Below are 14,113 nucleotides of genomic sequence, written 5' to 3' on the forward strand. Positions count from 1 at the left end.
AAGAAGAGTTGCTCCATTCTTCATGAGAAGCCGAAAGACTCTCTGGGACCAATTTCTACTGTTTCTTCTGTGCTCTAAAATTGATAAAAGTTCTTGCTCTAAATAGGGTATGAAACTGAGCAGTCATAAAGCCATTGCCGTATATCATTCCAACACATAACTACAGTGTCTGGGTTTCTAACTGTTTGTGTTGGCTAGCTACTTCCTTTCTTATCAAGATCATGGAGGCTGTCACTTCTGATAGTGTCAATTCCCTGCTGTAGAAAAAGAGAGACTTGGATTAAATCCCACCCATAGTTGATAAGATCAGACTCATTTATTCCCATCCAGGCATTGGACCACCACAAAACAAAAGTTTAACCATATGAAAGTAACACAAGGTAACATCAATAGACGTGAACTCAGACCCCATTAAAACTATATGCAACACAAACAGACTTTCAACACCAAATATCTGTAGCAAATCACAAATCCCTTAAAAATTGTCCCACCAACCTTCCGATTGGCAAACCCTAGGCTCTGTGGTTTAGACCACAGTGCCACCTGCGTCCCAGACAGACAGACAGACAGACAGACAGACAGACAGACAGACAGACAGCTTGGAAACATCTAATTTCACCGCTAGGGATGTCTTGATAAGGAGTGAACATGTGGGCCTTATGCGTGTTCTGTGCCGAGCTTTCTGCATACATCTGACACTTGGTGCAGATAAGAATCATGTACACACATTGTTTCCAAGTCCATAAAGGCAGAAAAACCACCTTCTGATGCACAGCTCCTTTGTACTTCTGAATGGAAGAAATGTTTATCCTTAGTGGTTTGTTGCTTTCATTCAGGTTGCTAATTGTGTCACCTCTCTCCCACCTCCATTTTCCCATCTGCATTCAAAAAGATCCCAATGAATGGATGTGCAACGAAATGAAAATGAATTTTCCATACTGAGCATATGGAATTTGCCTGAATTTTCCATACTGAGCAGAGACTGAGACTGATGCAACTGCCTGGCTTGCTGTACCTCCTTTTGTCTTCTGTTGCATTGGTTCCCTGCTCCTGTGAAACCTATTTGTCTGACAATTCACGGTATGCACTGGGCTACCAGTTTTCCTTTTCAAAAAGGGAGACAGAGAGATGCTCTGTGAAGTTGTTCTTGATTGCTTCCTGTTGAAAAGCAATTTCCATCACCACATGTCTTTGCCCTATCTAGCTCAGTCTAATCTGCTTCTTCTATATTTATTACGTGTTTTATCTTGCCATTCCTACAGGTAGTTCAGGGATCCTTATGCCTCCCCCTTTTAATCCTCACATCACTCCTATGATTTCTGGTGTGTTTTGGGGGCTGATTCAGTCTTGGTACAGCACTCTATCTACTCCACCTTGCTGGAATGTGGCTGTACCTCTGTGGGCCAAGAGCAGTTCCTGTAGGCAGCAGCAGAGCACCTGATGAGTCATTTGAGACTCCTGTACATCAGCTACCCAACCGACCGCATCATAAGCAGAATTAATGTGAAATTTGCCCTGGAGATCTCTGCTAACGAGCTACTTCCTTGGGAGTTCATGTAGCAAAATGGGTCTGATTGGCAGTCCACCTCCAGAACTGATACCTGCCTCCTAGCTGAAAGAAGACCTAAGACCAGAGGGGAACTCCTTTGTGGCCCAAGGTGCTTGAAATTCCCTGTTTTATATCTCTTGTTAAGTTCATCTTTATGATGCTTCACAGGCCATCTGACTGGGTAGCCTTAGGTTCACGTAGCTGGTTCACTATTTGCTGAGTCTCCTGATGCTCACATAGGTGAACTTCCCATATGACTGCACCACGGAGAATACAACCTTAGTCTTTTTTTAATAGTTTTTATTGAGTTTTTCATTTTCATCATAATAACAACATCTTAACCTATTATATTCTATCCAGATCTTTCTTCTTAATTAATTTCTCATCAATTTCTAACGATATTTATTTTACACCATTGTCTTATCTACAACCTCTATTTTATCTGGTTTCTGTCATGGTGTCCTGTTGTGCCAGAAGCAGTTTAGTCCTGCTTGATGGCCACATGACCTTGAAAGCTCTCTGTGGACAAACGCTGGTTCCCTCGGCTTGAAAGCGAGATGAGCGCCGCAAACCCAAAGTCACCTTTGACTGGACTTAACCGCCCAGGGGTCCTTCCCCTTACCTTTATTAGATTTAAAATGCAAAACTATTTTAAAAGATAATGTATGTATAACTTCTCATGGTGGCAGGAGTGCCATCTCTGCAGGGCCTGGGGGGGGCGAGCCGGCAGGCTCTGGCAGGCCCTCCCCTGGCTGCAGTAGACTTTGGTGGGTCCTCTCGCTGTTGTGACACACACTGGCAGATCCTCGTGCTGTAGCGGCAGGCTATGTCGGAGCCCATTGCAGCAGCGGGAGGTTCCAACGCAGGGTGTCGCAGTCGCAGGTGGCCTCACTGGGCTGCTGGGAGGAGCCCCAGCAGCCCCCCCCCAAAAAAAGGCCCAGAGAAACCCAGCACACCTGCATGGTGGATCCCAAGGAATCACTGTCTGTGTACACATTACCAGTTTAAACACAGCCAAGTGGTTCCTTTTCTCAGTTTGGATCAAAGTCAGTTTGAGGTGGTAGTGGCGGGAATGCATCAAAACACAATATTTCCTAAGAAACGGCAATATAGATATTTATTGTGGTAATAGTCACTGGGTACAGAGCAAACAGAAGTGTGTGCACAGCCACCGATTTTGCAGAATTATGTTTGTAGCTACTAGATTTAAACCCCCCCCCCCTGGCACCATCTAATGGCAAATTGTCCTCTTAAGGTTTTTCTGTTTCACTGGAGGATAGAGGAGAACTCCTGTGAGTTTCCAAACCTGCTATTCTGGAGTTCATGCATAATATTTATGTCATCCATATAAACAACTGAATAGCACAGGAAGAGTGTGACATGGAGCCTGACTTCTGGCAAAGGGAAAACGTTGGGTTTTTTGAAGGGGAAAATGAGAAATGAGCATCTTTTATTTTATAATTTTAATATGGATTTTGATGCTTCTATAACGTATGGAAAGATTTTAAACCTTGTTTCTATGACAACCGCTCTGCCAGACAAGTGACTCGGGGAAGCTGCCAAGGACTCTAATAAATAGTTCCTTTGAAAATATGGGGGGGGGTATTTAGATTTATGTGCCTCTGCCTTTGAACTAGAGTTTGAATACTTGAACTTCAGTTTGGCACTTTCCCATATATTGGAATGCCGTATTACAGTAGAAATAATCCTTTATTCTTTATGTGTATGCAGACTTCAGCATTTGTAACAATAAATGTAAGAGTAAAGGTAAAGGTAAAGGTAAAGGGACCCCTGACCATTACATCATTTTCATATAATACATCATTTTCCTTCTAAAGAGAACAATCTGTAAATTTCAAATCTACCTTCTACAATTTTTCCCAGTCCTCAAATTGTATGTTATGTCCTATATCTTGCGCCCATTTAATCATAACTGATTTAACCTCTTCATCTTTCGTTTCCCATTCTAGCAGAATACTATATGCTTTCTTCAATAGCTTCACATCTTCTTCTATAACCTCTTTTTGGAATCTAGAAGTTGTATAACTAAACCATTTTTTTGTTTTCTTTATAAAAGGTAAAGAGACCCCTGACCATTAGGTCCAGTTGTGACCAACTCTGGGGTTGCGGCGCTCATCTCGCATTATTGGCCGAGGGAGCCGGCGTACAGCTTCCAGGTCATGTGGCCAGCATGACAAAGCCACTTCTGGCGAACCAGAGCAGCACACAGAAACACCGTTCACCTCCCTGCTGTAGCGGTACCTATTTATCTACTTGCACTTTTGACGTGCTTTCAAACTGCTAGGTTGGCAGGAAAATGTAAGAGTATGACATGTATATTGAAATTAGATGGTTTGGGAGGGCTACCAAAAAAGAAAAAAGAAAAGAAAAAGATGTACCCACCAACCCTTCATACGTACGCCTGAGCAGATTATTCCTGTGGTAAAATCATTTAGTCTTTGAGTTTCTGTGATTGAGCTTCACCAACAAGAAAGGCAGGATCTCTACCTAGTTCATGGAGAGCAGGCAACATAGATAACCACCCTGCCCTTTGCTTTGGTGTTACTATGGAAAGAGTTTCTAGGAAGGACTCCCTTTTACTCACTTTGGTAGCTGTAGAGTACTAGTGGATGACTGGTCACCTTCTGGAAGTTGTTGAACACCAACTCGAAATTTCAGGGACGATGGTGGAAGTTGCAACACCTGTAGGGCCAAAGGTTTGTGGCTGAATCAGATAGGCACCTGCCTCTCTTTGTGTTAGGGATGGTTCTGGATGTTATCCAGAAGCACAGATTGCCCACCCAGGCCTCTGTGCTTCTTTTCAGGTGCATCATGAAAGCTAAAGGTGTGCACAGCATATCTCCTTGGCGTGGGCGAACGGCCAAGCATGACCCAATATTTCATGAAGTTGTAAGCATAGCTGCCAAGTTTTCCCTTTTCTCACGAGGAAGCCTATTCAGCATAAGGGAATTTCCCTTTAAAAAGGGGATAACTTGGCAGCTATGGTTGTAAGCAATAGCACGGAATTAGGTACAAAAAGGTAAAGGACCCCTGGGTGGTTAAGCCCAGTCAAAGGCAACTATGGGGTTGCGGCGCTCATCTCGCTTTCAGGCCGGGGAAGTCGGCGTTTGTCCACAGACAGCTTTCTGGGTCATGTGGCCAGCAGGACTAAACTGGTGCAACGGAACACCCTGACGAAAGCCAGAGCACATGAAAACACCATTTACCTTCCCGCTGCAACGGTACCTATTTATCTACTTGCACTGGTTTGCTTTTGAACTGCTAGGTTGGCAGGAGCTGGGACAGAGCAACAGTAGCTCACCCCATTTTTCAGATTCGAACCACCAACCTTCTGATTGGCAAGCCCAAGAGGCTCAGTGGTTTAAACCACTGAGTTTAGTAAGGTGTTAGGATAGGCATTTTTCATAACCTTCTCCCTTTTTTTATATCTGATCTTAATCATAGGAATTGAGGTGTGATCGAGGCCAGCCCAAGATATTTTGCTGTCTGAGGTCTGAGACAAAAAGCAAATGACAAATACAAAAAGCCACCAGTTGAATCTGATTTCAGCACTGGTGATGTGACAGTGTTGTCCACTGCACCAAAGGGCAGAAAGCTGGCTTAGGTAGTACAGAGCAGGTCACATGTCATACACAGCTCTGGGTACTCCTTGACCTTTAGCATTTGCTACTTGAGACAGCCGCCTCCATCTGGATCATGGTAGGGCTTGTTAGATGGCACTACGAGGAATATAGGGACATTGTTTGCTGCCTTGTACCGAGTCAGACCATTGATTCACCTAGCTCAGTATTGTCTCATTGACTAACAGGAGCTCTCCAGGATTTCAGGCACGTGGCTTCCTGTCCTACCTGGAGATGCTGGGGATTGAATGTGGGACCTTCTGCATGCAAAACAGATGCTCAGCCACGGAGCTTATGGCCCTTGAAATATCAAGTTAGACCCTGCTCACCTAAGTCCTCCACATCACCCCCACATTCACAACCAGGGAAGCAAGGCAACCAATCCATATCACATTCAACAGAAGTTGATTCTTCCCTGGGCCTTTTGACTGTCCTTTATATATTCCCAAATCCTAGCCAAATCAGGCTTAAAAACAGTTTCCCAGAAAAAGTTGTGCCAAGCTCCATTTCTGATTAACTCTTTGATAAGTATGCACTCATGGGATCACCATATATATATAATATCTCCAATAAACACCAGTTATGCTAGAAGGGAGCTTTCATTTGGTTATACTAATTACCCTTCAAGATGATGAACATTTCTTTTGGAATCCTTTCCACTCTCGAATTTCTAAACATTGTGAACATCCATCTATGGAAGAGTGGAGAAAAGATATCTGATCTTATACATCTGCAATAAATAAATAAATAAACCCTTTGGAAAAAGAAAACCACTTTGGACTCAGCTATACAGCTGCAAATAAAACATTTTAAATGTGTTGTAAATTGCAATATACAGATGTGACACTAGATGGAGAGAGTGAGCTATGCCAATTTCAATGTATTTTTCAAAACCTTTTATTAAAAAAAAACATTTTCACAGCATTTTTTAAATATGTGTATAGATTCCACCTTTATCTTTCTAAAGCCAATGTGCTTTGCGTGCCTATTATAATCAAACAGGAGTGAACTTTCTTTCTTGACTTTGTTTCCCCAAGAGAACTTGCTGTAAACTCACTTGTTTGACTGGCTTTATTGTAAATCTTGCTGGGTCAAAGTTTATCAACACTAATAATTAGCAATGAATGCACAGGACTCAGCACACTAAATAATGACATTTTTGCAGTTTTTTTCCTTCTTCTCACATTGTAATCCTTGATAGACTGAGGTACCGGAGGAGGGCAAGGAGCTAAATTGAATTTGTATAGCTGGAGAGATAATAAACAGAACTGCAGTTGGCTGATAGGAGATCACTTTTGGCATTTGCAGTTTGAAACTACAAAGGCCTGTATAGGAGCTGTTGTACTGAAATGCAGAGATAAAGGATAATTCCTTGTATTTTCAAAAATGCTGAGAAATATAAGCCATTAGCGTTAACAAAAGTGTGCTTATCGAGCACATGACACATTCCTTCACTTCCTAATTCTTATGGTACAGATTTTGTTCTGTTTTTAACTCAGATATACCAGTTCTCAAATTGGCCAAACTAGTTGGCCTTTCAGTTTCCTATGGGATGCCTTTGTTTCCTCATTGCTTTAGTGAAATCATCTTTTAAAGATTACGATGATGATGTGACTCATGATTTATTCCGTACAGGGCACCTTAAGAGGTTTGCATTCTAGAAACAGATGCAGCTGATACAACTGAGAAAGAGAAGGAGAATAGGCACTAGGATAAATATTGGAAATGACGTAGGGTTAGTTTCAATAGGGAATTGTGGCTAGGAGATTGTGCCAAGGGTTTCACTGGGAAAGTTTTGAGCAGGGGAGGAAGGAGGTCAAGAGCTTTTGCTCAAAATGTCTTACTTTGCTTTGTGAAGTACAATCTGTTTGTTCTTCAACAAGGATAGGATAGGATCGCTCAGTGCTGTGCCAAACCCATCCGCTGATTTCACATAAGTCTCTCACTCAAAACCCAAAGGGGGGGGGGTGTATTTTTCTGCAGGTTTTGATAGGAATGGAGAAGAATATTTTCCATTGGGGCATATGGAGGACCTATTGGCATAGCTGTAGTCTTATTACACCCCCCCCCACAATGGTTCTTAAAACCATCAAAGGAATTGATGTATGAACTGAGATTGAACTGAAGATTACCAGGAGGTAACAGCTCAAATGCCAAACCATTCCTTATTGTAACTGTGCTGTATTGTTTTAATATTCAGTTCGGAGCCACCCAGAGTGGCTGGGGAGACTTAGCCAGATGGGCGGGGTATAAATAAATTATTATTATTATTATTATTATTATTATTATTATTATTATTATTATAGTAACTGCTTGTCATGATGGATTTTGTCTTAAACTTTTCAGGGCCAATCCTGAAGGAAAGTTATCTGCATGCTTCTGTACAAGGTTTTTTAGCTGAAATGCACTCTCTCATTCATTGCTTGTGCTACAGTACTGCATCCTTAATTCTGGAGCTGCTGTAATCTTCTCCCTATTTAGTGAGGATCACTTCATTTATTTATTAGATTTCTTACCTGTGCTCCACCCATAATGTCTCGAGGTGGATTATGCACAGTACAGTATAGAGTTACAAAAAGCAGATCAAACCATAACCAAGTTTGGAAAACAAGTAAAACTGTTCAAAATGGAGGTGCAGTTGCTAATGTTGTTTTGTTCATTCCTAGGCCCACCCACCTTGCACATCTGGATAGTCGGGCACAGCATTGTCCACTGGGCCAGCAAGAGGGCGGAGGAGTCTGGATTCAGACGCAGGCTCAGGCTCCCTGACCACGTGAACGTCTCTTGGGTGTCCAGACGAGGAATGCATTGGGAGGAGCTTCTTCCAACAGTGCAGGTGAAGGTGTCTGCGGAAGGCACGCCTGCGGCGATGGTGGTGCAGCTGGGTGAGAACAACCTGTCGGAAGTTCCCGGCTTAAGCCTGCAGACTCGCATGCAGGAGGACTTGGAGGAGTTGAAAGCAGCTCTTCCTGGACTCAAAATTTTCTGGTCACAACTGCTGCAGCAATGTGAAGGGAGAGGAAATGAAGTTGTTGCCCTGCTGCCACCAAGAGGGCCAGGAGGCATGTACAGAGTGCAGTGGCGGGATGGTGATCCGTCACCCGGGCATTACCTTTCGCAATGAGTCCCTTTACATGCTTGATGGGGTTCATATGTCTGTGATTGCGAATGATTTGTGGCTGACCTCTGTATCAGTGGGGTTAAGGGATTGGTTACAGGTGTGAGTGGTTGGCGGAGAGCGCAAGTGCTCTTGTAGCGGATAGGCTCTGGTTCAGGTGATAGGGATGGGGCAACAATCTCACCATCCCTGTGTGAAGGGTATTCTGTTAAAGGAATCCAGGGACTCAATGGTTTGGTCAACCCTGTGAGGGGGCTGTGCCCGTTCCTGAGTCCAGGGGGACATCTGGGTGGTGGACATAGCCTGTTCCCAGCTTTCCCCCTATCCGGGTGTTCACCCTAGGCTGACCTATGGTAGTGCCCTGGGTCAGTGCTACCTGCAACAGTGCAGGGAGCTAGTCGAACCAGAGCCTATGCAACCACTCACATGCTGTAATCAATAAAGTCGTGTCCTAAATTCTGCCAAAAACCAAACCAAAATTTGAGTCTTGTCTGAATTTATTTAAGGGGGAGTTTCAAAGGTCTTAACACGCAACTGCAAATTCTGATGAATCACCAAATTCCAAGCTGTACATTAGTTCATGAGATTCAGATCAGGTCACTTTGTATAGAAATTCAAAAAGATTGAATTCCTCAAGTATTCCTGATTCATAATGTATGTAATTGAATCTGTTTGTATATTTTGACACTCTTTAGAAAGATTAAACTATAAGAAACAAGTAATAAATAAGAAACAATAATTGTCTGTACCAGGGGGTGGGGAGAGAGGATGAGCAACAGCAGACACTATACATTTCAGCCTCCAAGTCAAAAGAGCTGAACATTTGGTAGAGCTCTAGTAAAAAAATAGTCTTTAATGTGAATACTGTGGTTCAATCCCTTGTTGCATGTGCTAGAGTAAAGAGGTCTCAGGTCGAAAAAGGCTAAGAATCAAAGAAGGCATCTAGCTATGGAGTGTAATAACTGTCATCACAGCTATTCTGGTGGCACTTTATTTCTGTTTTCTCACCTACTCATTTGATCTAACCCTGTGGTTTGAAGTTCACTTTCTGCTTTTGCAATTCTGAGATTCGAAGCCTCGGAGCCTGTCTTGCATCTGTATTCCCTCATTTGAGGAGATATGAAGCTTCCTCCTTACTTTGCAAGCTGTTATAATTTTAATCAATAACTGATAAGAATTACCGTGCGAGAGGAATAACACCCAAAACAATTTACAAAGGGGGACACAAAAGCTACACAAGTGTGAAATATTGCAATATTAACAACAGTGGATGTAGGATTCTTTTTTAATCACAGGAGAAAGTAGGTGTTGATATGCAAAACAGTTTATTTTTTAAAGTGCATTGGGAGAAACTGCTGAGTAAATGGTGACAGGTGAAATATGCAGAAAATATACAGAAAACTGAAGTCAGATCATTAATGTTGACTTGCTTGTTTGGGAAGATGGCAGGATCCTCAAGAATGTGCTTTATGGGGAACTGGCTTCAGGCACCAAACCTGTTGTTGGCAGATCAACTCTGCATCACAAAGATGTCTCCAAATATGAAATGAAGGCTGGCAACAGTAATCTTGCCACATGGGAATCCCTTGCAAATGACTACAGTGCCTGGAGACAGAGTCAGGTTATGTACCCCTAACAGAGACCCAAAGACAAATGACCGCTAGGAGGAGCACAGAGAAAAGTAACACCAAGGAGCATCTGTAGCAGCAAAACCAGACGCCTTCATTTGCCCCACCTGCAATAAAACATTCCTCTCCCATATCGGTCTGTACAGCCACAGCAGGCGCTGTAACTCTCTGATGGTTTGATGTTGTCCCCGATGGTGCACTGCTCCATTGCCTCTTGAGACAGACAGATGCCAACAACTGGATGCCTAACCCCGCAGTGCTGGCCCCAAGCTTCACTGTGGCAGGTGGGAAGCTATGACCGGTGGCTCTGCTGCCGGCAGTAAGAACGTAAGAATAGCTCAGCAGGATCAAGCCCAGGGCCCATCTGGTCCAGCATATTACTCTCACAGTGGCCAACAAGATGCCCGTGGGAAACCCACAAAGCAGAACCTGAGCATAATAATAATAATAATAATAATAATAATAATAATAATAATAATTTATTATTTATATCCCGCCCATCTGGCTGAGTCTCCCCAGCCACTCTGGGTGGCTCGCAATCCCATATTAAAACAATGCCACATTAAGTATTAAAAGCTTCCCTAAACAGGGCTTCAGATGTCTCTTAAAATTAAGATAGCTGCTTATTTCCTTGACATCTGGTGGAAGGGTGTTCCACAGGGCGGGTGATGCTACGAAGAAGGCCCTCTGTCTGGTTCCCTGTAACCTCACTTCTCGCAATGAGGGAACCACCAGAAGGCCCTCAGCACTGGATCTCAGTGTCTGGGCTGAATGATGGGGGTGGAGACGCTCCTTCAGTTATACAGGACCGAGGCCATTTAGGGCTTTAAAGGTCAACACCAACACTTTGAATTGTGCTCGGAAATGTATTGGGAGCCAGTGTAGATCTCTCACGACCGCTCCCAGTCACCAGTGTAGCTGCCGCATTCTGGATTAGTTGCAGTTTCTGGGTCACCTTCAAAGGTAGCCCAACGTAGAGCGGGAGATAACCAGAGCGTGCACCACTCTGGCGAGACAGTCTGCAGGCAGGTAAGGTCTCAGCCTGCATACCAGATGGAGCTGATAGACAGCTGCCCTGGACACTAGGGTGGGTCATAAAAAACTTTTTTTGGAAAATGTTCCCTCCCTTGATCTTATATCAGGCGTATGGTATAAACATAGTCAAATTTCAAATTTGGGACAAATCGGTTAATATTTAGACCCTGCTCCTACAGATTGAAATTTTGCCTCACTACGAGTGATGAAAACATAGGAATTTGACTCATTTATTCTCAGTATGTTAAATTGTGAACTAATAAACATAAATTTTAGGTTTTATGTAGAGCAATAATAGTTGCATACTATTATTTTCTGCAATATTTATTTATTTAAGATAAAACATGTTGATAATTTACATGAAAAACCAATGGTTTTAAACAAATTGTATGGAACAATTAAGCAAACGGTGTACCAAAGAAGTAAACATAAACATTAAACAATAATGGGGTCTAAACCACTGAGCCTCTTGGGCTTGCTGATTAGAAGGTTGGTGTTTCGAATCTCCGCAATGGGGGTGAGCTCCTGTTGCTCTGTCCCAGCTCCTGCCAACCTAGCAGTTCGAAAGCACGCCAGCACAAGTAGATAAAAAGGTGCCACTGTGGTGGGAAGGTAAACAGCATTTTTGTGCACTCTGGTTTCCATCACAGTGTTCCATTGCACCAGAAGTGGTTTAGTCATGCTGGCCACATGACCTGGAAAGCTGTCTGTGGACAAACGCCGGCTCCCTTGGCCTGAAAACAAGATGAGCACCGCAGCCTCATGGTCCCCTTTGATGGGACTTAACTGTCCAGGGGTCCTTCACCTTTTTACCTTATTGCCTGGAGATGGTGCAGAAAAAAAGGACCCCAAAAGCCTCAACTGCCCCCAACTGCCGTTTGGACCTTGGATATACGACTCTGTTCCTCCCCAGAAATTGTTAGAATTATTTTTCCCCCCTGCTTACTGACATATATACATCGGGTGCCAGAGCAAAAATTCCACCTACATCTGTAATCGGTAAAGTTGTGGCCATTTTTAATCCAGATTGTTGTGTGCTTGAGTTTATTTTTCATGCCTTGCTTTAGTCATGGCCTAGGAGGAAAGTGGAGCTGCAATTGGGACCACAACTGCAGTTTGATTCATGAGCATTGGATTTTTTTGGGGGGGGGGGTTCTCTCCTCCTCCTCTCATGACTGCAGTTCCCAAGGTTCTTTGGGGCAAGTTTTAAGTTGTACTATAGATGCCTGTGCCCTCATCCTTGTAGGTTCTGGGATGAAGATGAGGTGCACAAAGCAGAAGATTTGAATGTTCTCAATGATCTGGTTTGAAATTCAGCAATGCTAGTGGGCACTTTCACTCACTCTAACAGGTTATTAGGATGAAGGACAATCGATATTGTAAAGCATATAGGTCCAAAGTATAGTATAGAAGGCAAATTCCTCTTTACGAAGTTCTGATCTATTTTAGCACTGTAATAGCATCTGTCTGAATTAGTATTCTTCCAGACAGCTTGGAAAGGACAGGAGATAAAGATCTGGAGATCTGAGCTGCCATGAAAGTGACAAGCGGATTTTCTAAGCCAATATGCTGAGTGATGTAGCCTCACCAGATCCTGTGCCAAACCACACATTTGGCAAATTTCTGGGACAGCTGTATTATCAATAGAAATTTAGGACTGGCCATAATAGAAACAATACCACTTCTGTTCCTGACAGCAATGAGAAATGAGCACAGCCAAATTGTACATTTTAAAATAATAATAATAATGCTATTGCTTCACTGCAAGCAAGTGATCAAAATAATTAAGGCACTTCAGGTGACATTTTAAAAAAAACAAACCAGTGTTTGAGTTTCAAAAAAGCAGAAAAAGTTATCACTTATTAATATCCAACAACACAATTTAGGCAAGCGTATTGTACCACCTTTCCTTTGTTTCAGAGCGCATGCAATTTATTTATTTGATTTTTTTTGTATATAATTTTTATTAAATTTTCTGTTGTACAATTTTAAACACTCATTTTCACATCCTTAAGATATCAAGGACTTCCCTTCTTCTCTTACCATCATTCATTTCACAGATCATAAAATCCGTGCATATTTTACAAAAACTATAACATTCAGTTCCATTATTGAATCTATCACAACTTATTTACACTGTTGAATTTATCTTAATGCAGCCAGATTTTTCAGCTGTATTTGAAGATGATGATGATGATGATGATGATGATGATGCTCTTCAGCCAGAAATAGGTTCGCAGGGTTGCTTACAGATCAGTGCATAAAAGACACCCCCAGCCCTCAGAATTGCAGTCTAAAAAGACACAGCAGAAAAAGGAAATGGATAGGGAGAGAGAAGATGATTAGCAAACTCCAGTTCAGGGGTGCCAACTTGAAGGGAGCAGGTAGGTCCTTACCCGCATAATCAGTCACAAGGTGTGGCATGCACACATCATTTGAATGGCAATGCCTATCAACTTGGGAGGGCAGGGAGCTCAAATACTATTGAGGGGGGAATAAGGGACCTTGGCTCCTATTCCCTGATTCAAGTTCTTAGTTACAAGGTGTTCTAATGGGATGGAAAAATTCAAGGAGGGGAGATTCCAAAAGTTGCCGATCTCTCTGTTGCAACCAATGGAATGCTAGTAAGATTTCCTCCCTTCCCTCCCCTCCTCTGCTGTAACCTGATGCATATTCCTCAGGAAAGCAACTCAGTGGTTCTGTTGTGCACACATTTAACACACCAATCCTAAAACTGGCGTTTCTTGTTGTATCACACCGCAGCTACTGATGTGAATGAAATTTAGTTTGACATGCCAGTATATTGGGGGGGGGGGACACCAGTTCCGTAACACAACGGGTGCTGCAGTGTGAAAGAAATATTAGAAAATGCTAGAAGTGCTAGCGTTGTAATCAGGAAAACTAATACAATATTCCCCATGCCTGATTGCATCCTCAGTTCCAAATAGTGTCATTTCCTGCTAGGTACAATGTGCCTCGTAGCTCTCGCACCTATAAGCCTCATGATCCACTGGTGGAAAATGCACTCCTTCCATTTCCAGCCATGTAGAAGAGGCCTTGCAGGGCTTCTCCTGGGTGTGAGTGAGCCCTCTTCTATCTGTTAACTCTTTCTATCGAGCTAATCATTTTTGCTTGCGGAAGG

Source organism: Zootoca vivipara, chromosome 7 (assembly GCF_965207765.1).
Source record: "Zootoca vivipara chromosome 7, rZooViv2.hap1.1, whole genome shotgun sequence".
Lineage (NCBI taxonomy): Eukaryota > Metazoa > Chordata > Lepidosauria > Squamata > Lacertidae > Zootoca > Zootoca vivipara.